This window comes from Ipomoea nil, unplaced genomic scaffold (assembly GCF_001879475.1).
Source record: "Ipomoea nil cultivar Tokyo-kokei standard unplaced genomic scaffold, Asagao_1.1 scaffold0878, whole genome shotgun sequence".
NCBI classification, from domain to species: Eukaryota; Viridiplantae; Streptophyta; class Magnoliopsida; order Solanales; family Convolvulaceae; genus Ipomoea; species Ipomoea nil.
In genome coordinates, this window is record NW_017617306.1 from 317,646 (window position 1) to 330,747 (window position 13,102).

Consider the following 13,102-nt stretch of genomic DNA (forward strand, 5'->3'; position numbering starts at 1 on the left):
AAATCACACAACAAATTGAAGTGAGAACTACCTCGTAATGTCCTTTTTTTTACAATTAGTAGTTAGCGGTTAGCGTTAGCGGATTATATTAGCGAATTTGACTAGCGAATTATATCAACGGTTGGTAAACAATATTTGAAAAAGCGAATTTGACCAGCGAATTATATCAACGATTGGTATAAAGATATTTGAAAAAATTAGCTGTTTAGATTAACATGTAAAATGAACTAAGGGTATACATATATATATATTTAATAATAATAATAATAATAATAATAATAATAATAATAATAATAATAATAATAATAATAATAATAATAATAATAATAATAATAATAATAGTTTTAAAAAAATAAAAAAATATATAATTAAGCTAATCATATTAATTAATTGGGGGATTTATTGACAAAAAGAGTATTCAATATCAAATCACACAACAAATTGAAGTGGAAACTATCTCGCAATTTCCTTGTTTGGTAATCAACAGTTAGCTCTTCAATATTAGTATATATTTAATATTTTATGGGCTAATTTTTATTTGCTCTCCTTTATATCACGTATTTGGTTTCAACAATACTTATACAATTGTTTTATTGACAATTATAATTAATATTGACTATATTATCTTGAATTTGTAAACTTAGAATTGCCTATTTAAATACGTAAATTTAACATTCAATTATCTATGCATGAACAATTCCAATATAATCTTACCTTGATATACTTTAAAGTACTTATTAAAAAAAATATTGGGCATTATACCAATCGCGCAATGCGCGTAAAAAACTAGTATATAGAATAAAGTTCATATGCGGCGGGGTCTTACCATGTGGCGGTGCGGCGGAATTCCAGAATACACCAACAGTGTTAACGATATGCACCAACAGTGTAATAAAAACACACCACAATGAAATGTAATAAAACATCACAAAATACACCACAGACTCAAAAAAATACACCATATAACTCACCACCCCAATGGTGTATTTCCGAACAGTGTATGGTGTTTTTACTCACACCTAATGGTGTGTGTTTGGTGATGCAGGACTCTGTTTACTCTATTTTGTGTGGTGTATTTCCTAACGTTGATGGTGCATATTTGGTGAACTATTGGTGTTGCAGCACCGTAAGAAATCGCCGCACCGTAAGACACTGCCGCACCTGAACCCGCCTATATATATATATATATATATAGGGAAGGGATCAGGTGCATTTGTTGCTTTCCGTGCGGATGTGCGGTGAATTAAAGTACGTGAGGTTTATACTTAATGTGCGTGAGATTTGTACTCAATGTGCCTGAGATTTGTACTTAATGTGCGTCATGTTAATATGCGTGAGTTTTGTACTTAATGTGCCTGAGTATTGTGTTTAATGTGCATGAGATTTGTGCTTAATGTGCGTGCGTATTTCAGAATTACGAGCTCAGAAGGAAGCAGAACAGAAACTCACGCACATTAACGCCCAAGCTTCTTGTTACTTCTTCCTTCAATTTGGCCATGGATTCTGGATTATCAGCTACCTTCAGTGCAGTTGAATGTTTATATAAATGACGCACGCACAGTAAAATTTGTACAGCAGCTAAATGTGGATTTCTGTTGTATTATTCCCATAATTTTTAACCACCATAGCTCGCCTCTGCATCATCATCATCAGGGAGGGGGCGAATGGCTATTGGGGATGGGGAAGAAGCTGACATCAATATTTTCTGCTGCATTTTAGACACTCACGCACATTAAGTACAAATCTCAGGCACATTAAGCACAACACTCACGAACATTGAGTACAAATCTCACGCACATTAATCCACCGCACATCCGCACGGGAACCTTTCACTATATATATATATATATATATATATATATATATATATATATATATATGGTTGAGTTCAAATGAGGACAGCAATATATAGAGGACTGTGAGGACAAATAATGAGCACACAACTTAATACATAATGACACACAAGAATAAATGTAAACATCAGGTTTCGAACTCAGGCTCTATAAATTAACAAATCTAGCACGCGACATACAAACTGTGGCACACGACTACATTCGGCCATGCACACAACATACCGGCTAATGGCACACACTGTATATGTCCTCACAGTCCTCTATAATATACTTGTCCTCATTTGAATACACACACACACACACACACACACACACACACACACACACACACACACACACATATATATATATATATATATATATATATATATATATATATATATATATATATAGGGGTGATTACATGTGACCATGTTGTTAGGTGTGGCAATATGGTCAATTATAGGTCATAGATCCAATGAATCATATTAATCAAGATTCATCTAGTATTTTCGCGCACATTCTCCTACCCAGCGAACTGCAAGGGTAAACTCGTCATAAAGCACTGGAATAGGGAAAATCACATTGTTGTTTGTTTTATTACACTATTGGTGCATGTTGTCAACACTGTTGGTGTATTCTGGAACTCGTCCGCTATAAATGACCACTGTAATTAACATAACGCCCCCACTTACCAAAACGCGTGAAAATCCTCAGAATTACCATTGCCGTTAGATTAAACTAATTCAACGATACAGATACGACCACACCGCCACACCTAATGACCATATATATATACATATACATACATATATATACATACATATATATATATATATATATATATATATATATACATATATATACATATATATATATATACATATATATATATATATATATATATATATATATATATATATATAGAGGCGGGTTCAGGTGCGGCAGTGTCTTACGGTGCGGCAACACCAATAGTTCACCAAATATGCACCATCAACGTTAGGAAATACACCACACAAAACAGAGTAAACAGGGCCCTGCATCACCAAACACACACCATTAGGTGTGAGTAAAAACACCATACACTGTTCGGAAATACACCATTGGGGGTGGTGAGTTATATGGTGTGTTTTTTTGAGTCTGTGGTGTATTTTGTGATGTTTTATTACATTTCATTGGGGTGTGTTTTTATTACACTGTTGGTGCATATTGTTAACACTGTTGGTGTATTCTGGAATTTTATCGCACCGCCGCACCGTAAGACCCCGCCACATATGAGCGCTCTTTTATATATATATATATATATATATATATATATATATATATATATATATATATATATATATATATATATATATATATATATATATATATATATATAGGATCCAGTGAGATCACCTAATAAGATGAGATCATGAGATGTCATCTCAACCATTAAAAAAGTTAGATTGATGAATATGATTAAAAGCCAACTAGCATTTAATTAAGGATAGTTTTAGAAGATAAGGGTGAAAGAGTAATTGTATTATGATACTTTTTTTTTTTTTTTTGAAAAACCACGTAACCAAATTTCATTAAAACAAGTGCTCAATACAATGCGGTAAGGAAGTAGACCAAATAAGAGGATCAGGTTGCGAACGTGCCGCCATGGCTAATGCATGAGCAGCTATATTCACTGATCTCGAAACATACTGAATAGACACTATATCAAAGTGTCGTTGTAGATCCCGGCATTCACTCAGAATACAGCCTGCATAGGTATAGTCTGGTAAGGAGCCTTTAAGCAACTTACATATCATCTGATAATCAGAGTGTATTCTTGTTTTTAAAATACCCCTCTCCTTGGCCCAGGAGAGAGCTTCCTTGATAGCTATGGCTTTAGCTAAATGAACATCATCCATGCATCGTACCTGGCCATTCTTCGCTGCCACAAAGCTACCATTTGCTTGTGTAATCACATCACCGTAGCTAGCCTCGTGTGCGGCTGGAAAAACCGCTGCGTCCACATAGATCATTAGTGTATTTGCCGGCACTGAACTTGGCACAGATGAATTTACCTGACCTGCGCCTCCACCTTTCAAAGCTTCCATTCTCTCCTGCCATTCATGCATAAGTCGTGCCACTTCCATCTTCATATGTGTTGGCTGCCAAGATTTATGATTCCAAACAATCTCATTGCGGCTCCGCCATATACACCACCATAAAGCAATGCATTTAAGATTGAAGGCATTATCAGTAACTGCATTACCGGCCATCCAAGCAGCAAGGTCTGTAACATCATCTGGTAAATTGCACTGCATTATATCCTGCCATAATGGAGTCGTGACCATACACTCACATAAAAGATGCATTAGAGTTTTGTTTGACTGCCTACACAATGGACAAGAGATATCAGCTTCAATTCCTCGACTCCTCAAAGTAGCCATTGTATGAATAACACCATGCATGCAGCGCCACAAAAAATTTTGAACACTAGGAGGTATTTTAAGCTTCCATAACCGCCGCCACACTTCACATGCTTCTGTTCCAGTTGTACCAACCTCGGTCAGGAGTCTATACCCCAATTTTACAGAGTATATGCCCCTTATGTCTCCCCTCCAACACCAAGAATCTTCAAATTGATCAGCCACTGGAATTTTCAAAATGAGCTCCGCATCTCTTTGATCAAAAACATTATGAATCAACTGTCTGTTCCAGTCGTGTGTTGTAGAGTCAATCAACGTGTTCACAGTTCTGTCTTCATCATCAGGTGAACACGTAGTATGAATATAATGATCTTCTACATTTGGTAACCACGGATGATTCCACACGCTGGTATTTGCACCATTACCCACTCGACGGACACAACCCTGCTTCAACAAATCTTGGCCTGCAAGTACAGACCTCCAGCAGTAGGAAGGGTTGGCTCCAAGCTTCACTGAAAGGAAGTCTGATTTCGGGTAATAGCGGGGTTTATATAATTGTGCAGCCAAAGAGTGTGGATTAGTCAATAATCTCCATCCTTGTTTTGCTGGGAGCGCCACATTAAATCTGCTCAAGTTTTTGAATCCAAGACCACCTGTATTATGATACTTGATTTTGGTTATATTAAAATAGAATATTTTCCATAATATAAGGGATCCTATTAATCTAAATAATTAATTATATTTTGAATTCTGAGATGAATTAGTAGGTCCGTGGGTGTGTGCGTGTGATACTTGGCGTGTGCATGGCGCACTTCTTCTTCTTTTTTTTTTCACAATTTTATGTTTTGGTATGTGCGTACTTCTTTGGGGCGTGTGCATAATGCATGTATCAACCCGATATGTACTATGCACTTATAAATAAAATAAAATAAAATATATTTAAAATAAAAATTAAATATATTAGCCCGTCACTAGTGACTTAGTCAGAATTTTGACAAAAAAATTTTACGATAGGACCAAATGTGATACAAGTTGAATAGTCATGCACCTAATTTGAAAATGTTAATAGTTAAGGACCAAATGTGATACAAATTGAATAGTCATGCACTAAAATTGAAAATTTTAATAGTCAAGGACTAAAACTGATACAAGTATTATAGTCGAGGGACTAAAAATGATATTTTTTCAAGATAAAAGGTTCTTGCAAGGTTAGTGGCTTTTTGTGGGGAGGGAAAAGGAAAACACACTCTCATGTTCGCGTGTTCAACGTAAGATGCACACCCAAAAAGCTTTTTAAACATCTTTTTCTTAGGGAGAAGTGTCAAATAGGCTTATCTATTCCTTTCAAGTGCTCAATTCTCACCACGAACTAAATTAAAGGCTAATTAACCACACTTGCTAAATTTGTTCAATTGACTTTTTTTTTTGCAGATAATTGACTTTTTTTGTAATTTGCTAACAGGTTACCAATTCAATTATTTAAAAAATAATTATATATAAAAAAAAAAAAAAACAGAATTTCAGCCACCGGCTGTCCGGCGAGGACAGTCACGACTGTCATGTTTGAGGTCCAATTGTTTAATACTCAGCCACCGGCTATCCTCGCCGGACAGCCGGGGGCTGAAATTCCGGTTTTTTTTTTTTTTAATTTTAAATTATTTTTTAATTAATTAAATTGGTAATCTGTTAGCAACCTGCAAAAAAAAAAAAAAGTCAATTGAACAAATTTAGTAGGTAAGTGTGGTTAATTAGCCTTTAATTTAGTTCGTGGTGGGAATTGAGCACTTGACAGTAGTAAATGAGCCTATTTGACACTTCTCCCTTTTTCCTATAATCGTGGTTTTCGTTTTTTTTTTTTTTAATGTTTTACTTTTGTTCTCTCTCCTCTTTCCTCGTAATTTGACAAAAACTCCTCAAAATTTATGCGAGTTGTTATACCATGGAACAATGTCTACTTTGTAAGGTGAATCATGGTCCTAAACGATGTATAAATTGTTTATTTTTAGTATTGAAATTGTGAATTTCTATAATATAAATTGTATTTCTAAATCAAAACACATAACAATAATAGAAGGGAATTTGTGAATACAATACACGGTAATCAAATCCTAATATGTTAATATTGTGTAATTGCAGTATTTGAAAGGTACTTGTGAATACAAAACAAGGTAATTAATTACATATATCATATATGTTAACATTGTGTGTTCATAGTATACAAATTGTGAATTTTAAAAAGTAAATTGTAAACATTTAGTATGTAAATTGTTAACATTTGGCCGGCTCAGGACACCTCGTGATCTAACAAAAAAAAATGTTAACATTTGAACTCGAATCCACCTTACAAGATGGATCAATGTCCACAGAATAATTTGCAATCGTTATACCGTGCACCAGGGCGCACATAGCAATGTGCGCCCTGCGCCTCCCAAAACGACGTCATTTTGTTAAGTTGTGTTGAGAATTAATGTGACGAAAATGTATGTGTATTCATTATAAAATTCTGTGTTTTTAGGTATAAAATTCTGTGTTTTCAGGTATAAAATTCTGTATATTCAAAACAGGGGATTTTTATCCTTTTAAAAAGATTATGTGCTTTCAGGTTTAAAATTCTGTGTTTTCAGGTACAAAATCCTGTGTTTTCTATTATATAATTTTGTACATTCGAAACATGAGAAATTTCAGTTATAAAATTCTGTGTTTTCAGGTATAAAATTCTGTGTTTTCTATTATATAATTCCGTACATTCGAAACATAGAAATTTTCAGTTATAAAAATTCTGTGTTTTTAGGTATAAAATTCGGTGTTTTCAGGTACAAAATTCTGTGTTTTCAGGTATAAAATTCTATTTTTTCTATTATATAATTCTGTACATTCGAAACATGGAAATTTTCAGTTATAAAAATTTTGTGTTTTTAGGTATAAAATTCTGTGTTTTCAGGTATAAAATTATGTGTTTTCTATTATACAATTCTATAAATTTGAAACACGAATTTTTTTTTTAAGAAGTTAACTGCAGACACGCAAAAAAAATACAAAACGATGTTGTTTTAGATCAAAGTGTATAATGCATTGTGCGACCTGATGCACGGTATAATTTACCAATAATTTGTAAATCTATGCTTAATGGGCTTGCTGTAACAATACGCATGCTTCAAAGTTTATTTTGAAAGGAGCATGCTTCAAAGTTGGATGTACATATTTTTATTTTTTATTTTAAAAAAGGCAAGTTGCATGATGCTAGTCCCTGCTACGCCATTCATACACTCTCTCCAATTTCATAACATTTTAATTCAACCATCATTATCTAAACAAACAGCAACAAAGTATTCTTATTTTTATTACGAAAAAATGTCATTTAAGAAAAATACATATTGAACCAGTATGTAACTTATTAAAAAAACCCTCACATATACGTAATGATTTTAATTTTGAAAAGTATTTTAATTTCTGAAAACTGTATGGAAGCGTATGGGCGGCGTGGAGAAGAATGAGTGAATGGGAGAGCCGCAAAAGACAGTTTGTATGCGTGTGATGGGACATGTCTGAGGTCGCGTGTAGAAGCAGAATGCAATGCTAATTATGCACTCCACTTTGCTCTTCCCAAGTGCTTCATTTTTATTTGTATCACTTCATATATTTAATAAGATTATTTTAAACCCCCAAACAAAAACAAAAAATTAAAAAAAAAAAAAATAGAGAATCTTAAACTGTTGTCGTGTCATCGTCAAATGATCGAAACGTAAGACCAGTTTGTAATGAGGACATTTTATTTTTTTGAGTTAAAACCACGCATTTAACATTTTAACTACCCCTTTAGTATATTAAATATATATTTTTTATTAGCTTATTGATCATGATTCATGTAATAATGTTTGTTAATTTGTAATATGAATTATTAGTATATATGTTCATTTTTATTATACTAAATATTTATTTGTAGTGTATTATATACTCGCTTTTTAAAGATTTATTTTTAGTATATTACATTTTCATTTTTAATATATTGTCTAAAATAAACTTATATATATATATATATATATATATATATATATATATATATATATAATACATTAAAAATAAACTTTCAATATATTAAACATAAACATTAATAAATGATTGTCCATACAATACAAATTTTGGTATATAACATAAATTTTCAAGAGTAATGATAAGTAGGGGCGGAGCCAGAATTTGTTGGTGCAGGGGACTAATCACCGCCATTGATGAGAAGTGTGTTTCGACCATTTAATCCCTGGTTTATTTGATGAAATTATTTCACTTAGCTAGTGAATATATTTGGAGGACTAATTAAAAGTTTAACTTATTATTGTGCTCAAAATTAAAAGATTAAATTATAAATTATGTTATTTCAAGATATTCAAACCTTTTCAACTTCCACTTAACGTTAATTAATTAATATTACAGGATAAGAATTAATAAAACAAAAAAAATTAAAAATTGTACCAACTACCAACTTAGCCGGCGGTTTCCATGCCATGTATATATTTTGTGACGTTTGAAAATCTTAAGCCACTTTGGAAAATACCAACTTTTATCTATAACTATTTGTCTATTTAAAGACTATTATTTCAAAAAAAAATTCTAATCTTCTACTCTAAACTACTTAGTATTTTCACTTTTGATTATCAACTTTAATTTATTATACTTTTAATCATCCAATTCAAAAATGTTACATTTTTGTTTTCAAAATAATCAAAATACCTTTAAATACAATATGATGAAGATTTTGTAAAATGATGTCATTTTAGATACTTAAGATCAAAAGTTGTATGTTTTTAAAAGTTTAAAAATTAAATGTGTAAATTATCACATGTGTTGGTCTTATCTGAGACCGTTTCACAAGAGACACCTAATAATTTTTAACTGAAATAAGCAAAGAGATGAGAGATATAACACACATATTCATATATTATTTTAGAATTAGAGATTGTCAAATACAATGTAAATAAAAAAAATGAAATATTGGTAAAAAAAAATTAAATCATTATATTTTGTGATAATTATATCAAATGTATTGAATTTACTTTTACTTTTGATTCTTTAATGATTGAAATGTAGTGATGAAATTCTCAATACTAGAGTGTTCAATTTTATCTCTTTGCTATACTCTTAGTGCTCAACATTAAAAACAAATTTGAAAAACTCTTATAAACTTAATATTGTATTCAATTTCTGCATATTTCATAAGATAGGACAGACTTATATATAAAGAGAAAGGAGAATTAAAAAATCAAGATATCTAAAAAGGCAAGATATTATAATGATTCCTTTCAATATTTTCTTGATTTTATGCAGTGATATTTGTTTTCCTTCCTCTTGTGAAATATTTTGTTTCCTCAATTAACTTTTCTTCCTTATCAGCCCCCTTCAAGTTGGAGACGGAGTGTAAGTGGAGTCCCATCTTGTCGTGAAGGAAAATAAAAGGTGCCTTTGGTAAGGGCTTGGTGAGAATATCTGCTATTTGGTGTGAAGATGACACAAACCGTGTGACAAGGTGACCCATAGCTATTTTTCTCAAACAAAATGGTAGTCTATTTCAATATGCTTTGTCCTCGCATGAAAAAAAGGATTAACCGACATATGAAAAACACTGAGATTGTCGCAGAATAATTGTGGAGTATGAAGCAAAGGGATGCCAATGTCTCGTAATAAAAAAGTGAGCCAAGTTAATTCAACTGTGGTGGAAGCCATGGACCTGTATTCTGCTTCTGAACTAGATCGAGCAACTGTAGGTTGCTTCTTTGAACACTAGGAAATGCAATTATCACCTAGGAAAGCACAAAAACTGTTGTGCTTCTTCTGGTTAAGGGACAACCTGTCCAATCGGCATATGAAAAAGCATACAAAGAGAGAGGACTTTTAGAAATGAACCGTAAGCCATAGTCTTGTGTACCTTTAAGGTGCCGAAGAATTCGCTTGACTACTTTAAGATGTAGTTCTGTGTGTGGGGGGGGGGGGGGGGGGGGGGGGGGGTTGAAGAATCGACAAACTTTATTGACAACATGTTGAATGTCTGGTTGAGTGAATGTGAGGTGTTGAAGAGCACCAACAATACTTCTATAATAAGTAGCATCTACACCATTTTGTTTTGACATATTTTCTTTTTCTTTGAGAACCATAGGCGTAGCATTAGGAGTACAATCTATCATCCTTGTATGGTTGAGAAGATCCTTGATATATTTGCCTTGAGAGAGAATGATTCCTCCATTAAAGTATTTAATTTCCACACCTAAAAAGAATGTTATACATCCAAGATCCTTTATAGCAAATTCTGCACTTAATTGATAAATTAAGTTAGAGATGAAGGAGTCATTATTTCCAGTCACCAATATGTATCTACATATATGAGAAGCAATATTGTAACAGAATTTTGACGATAAATAAATAAAGAAGAATCTGTCTTACTACAATAAAAACCAAGATGAAGAAGAAACCGAGATAAGCGATCAAACCAAGTTTGGGGAGCTTGCTTTAGCCCATAAAGGGACTTGTGAAGAAGGCACACATGATCAGGTTTGTGTGGATCCACAGAACCATGGGTTGTTTGATATACACAATCTCCTTTAAATCATGCAAAAAGGCGTTCTTCACATCCAGTTGTTTCATGTACCAATTTAGAGAAGTTGAAAGTGCTATCACAAGACGAATAGTAGTATGACGAATAACTGGGCTGTAAGTCTCATCAAAATCAATACCCAAGACTTGTGTAAAACCACGGGCAACAAGACAAGCATTGAAGCGCTCAATATATCCATCATCTCGTTGATTTATATGATAAATCCATTTTGACGCAACAACATTTACATTTTGAGGTCGAGGAACTAGTGACCAGGTTTGGTTAGAGTGAAGGGCCTGTAGTTTCTCTTTCATAGCCATAACCCATCGAGGATCTTTTAGAGAAACATGATAATTTCGAGGTTCAATAGGTAACTCGACTTGAGATAGACATTTATAATCTTGTAGATGTTTTGGAGGTTGCCTATGGCGTTGAGGATGAACATAATTTTCACTTTCATTATTGTTAATATGTGTATCAACAATATGCCCAGGCAAGTCATTTAGCAAAGTGAGAGTTTGTGTATCTACCGGTTCAGCTGCAACTAAGGTTTCATCTGCATAACGCACATTAACATCAGGCAAAACTCCATCATTATCAGGAGATTCAACATTATTATCATTATAACATCCGTCATGATCATTATTTTCATCACAGCAACCAGTAGTAGTTATAATAGATGTTTGAGTTGCTGACTCTGCATTTGTTCCCACCTTTGGAGGTTTAGCTTCAAGAGTGACTTTAAACCATTCATCATGTGCTGGAAATTTAACAAAATCTAATGGCATAGGAATTGCTTCTTGAGGAGAGGGTTTATAGAGAAATTTACCTTCATCGAAGACAACGTGTCTGGATATATATACTCTTTTTGTTCGAGGTTCATAGCATCTATAACCCTTGTGAATAGGACTATAACCAGTAAATACACAAGGATAAGTTTTCTTAACAAATTTATTACCTCCTTGATGTCTTAGAGAAGGAAAGCATAAGCATCCAAACACTCGTAAGCTTTTGTAATTTGGTTCTTTGTGATGTAGTTTAGAGTATGGAGATTGATTGTGTAAAACTAAAGTTCGCATTCTGTTGATTAAATAGACAGCTACAATAAAAGCTTCAACCCATAAAAATAAAGGTAAGTTAGCATGAAATAACATAGTTAAACCTGTCTCAACAATGGGCCGATGCTTCCTCTCGACCACTCCGTTTTGCTCAGGTGTTCCAGGACATGAAACCTGGAGCTGAATACCACAATTACTAATATGACAGAGAAAATCAAAGGAGTTAAATTCTTCACCACCATCACATTGAAAATTTTTTATTTTTCTATCAAATTGATTTTCTACTAATTTTTGAAAACAAAGAAAAAAAATCTGACTTTTTCTTTAAAGGATATAACCAAGAAAATCTTGAAAAACCATCTATAAATATAACATAAAACCAAAATCCTTAATTTGAAACAGTAGAAGCTGGTCCCCAAAGATCACAATGAACTTTTTGTAAAGGATAACTAGACATATCATTATTCAAATTAAAAGGTAATTTACAACTCTTTCCAGATTGGCAACTAGCACAGATAGATGACTTAGTTTTCCAATTAGTGACATCAATGACTTTCTTTCCTTTTAACAGGGATAAAATCTTTGCACTTGGATGTCTAAGGCGTTGGTGCCACAAAGAAAATGAGTTGTCCCCTTTTATTGAATATAAAGCTTCTTGAAAACCAGGTTCCAAAGTATAGAATTGTCCTTGACTATGCTCATTCCCTATTATTCTCTTGTTTTGATCCTTAATAACAAAATCAGATGGTGTGAATTCAATAGTACAAAAATTATCACTAGTGATTTTACTTACTGAAATTAAATTCTTTTTCAGTTCCGGAACAACAAGAACATCTTTTAAATTTAATTCTCCAACACATGCATTTCCAGTATGTGTTATATCAAATTTGTTTCTGTTTCCAACATAGATAACATCATTTCTTTTATATGGTTTTGTATAAGACAAAATACCTGCATTGTTGTTCATGTGAGCTGTAGCTCCCGAGTCCATGTAAAAAGAAGGATCATTGTTGTCTAAGGTGAGAGTTGTCAATGCTTGTAGTAGATCTTCTGATTGATAGGAATAGTCAAATCTATACCAACTGTAGACACTTAAATTTTGATAAATATTGATTATTTATCAATATTAGTATATTTGAATATATTTGAAATATTTTGGATAATATTGATATTATATTATTATCTAATTTGTTAATTAAATAATATCAAAAGAGTTTGAGCTTATCA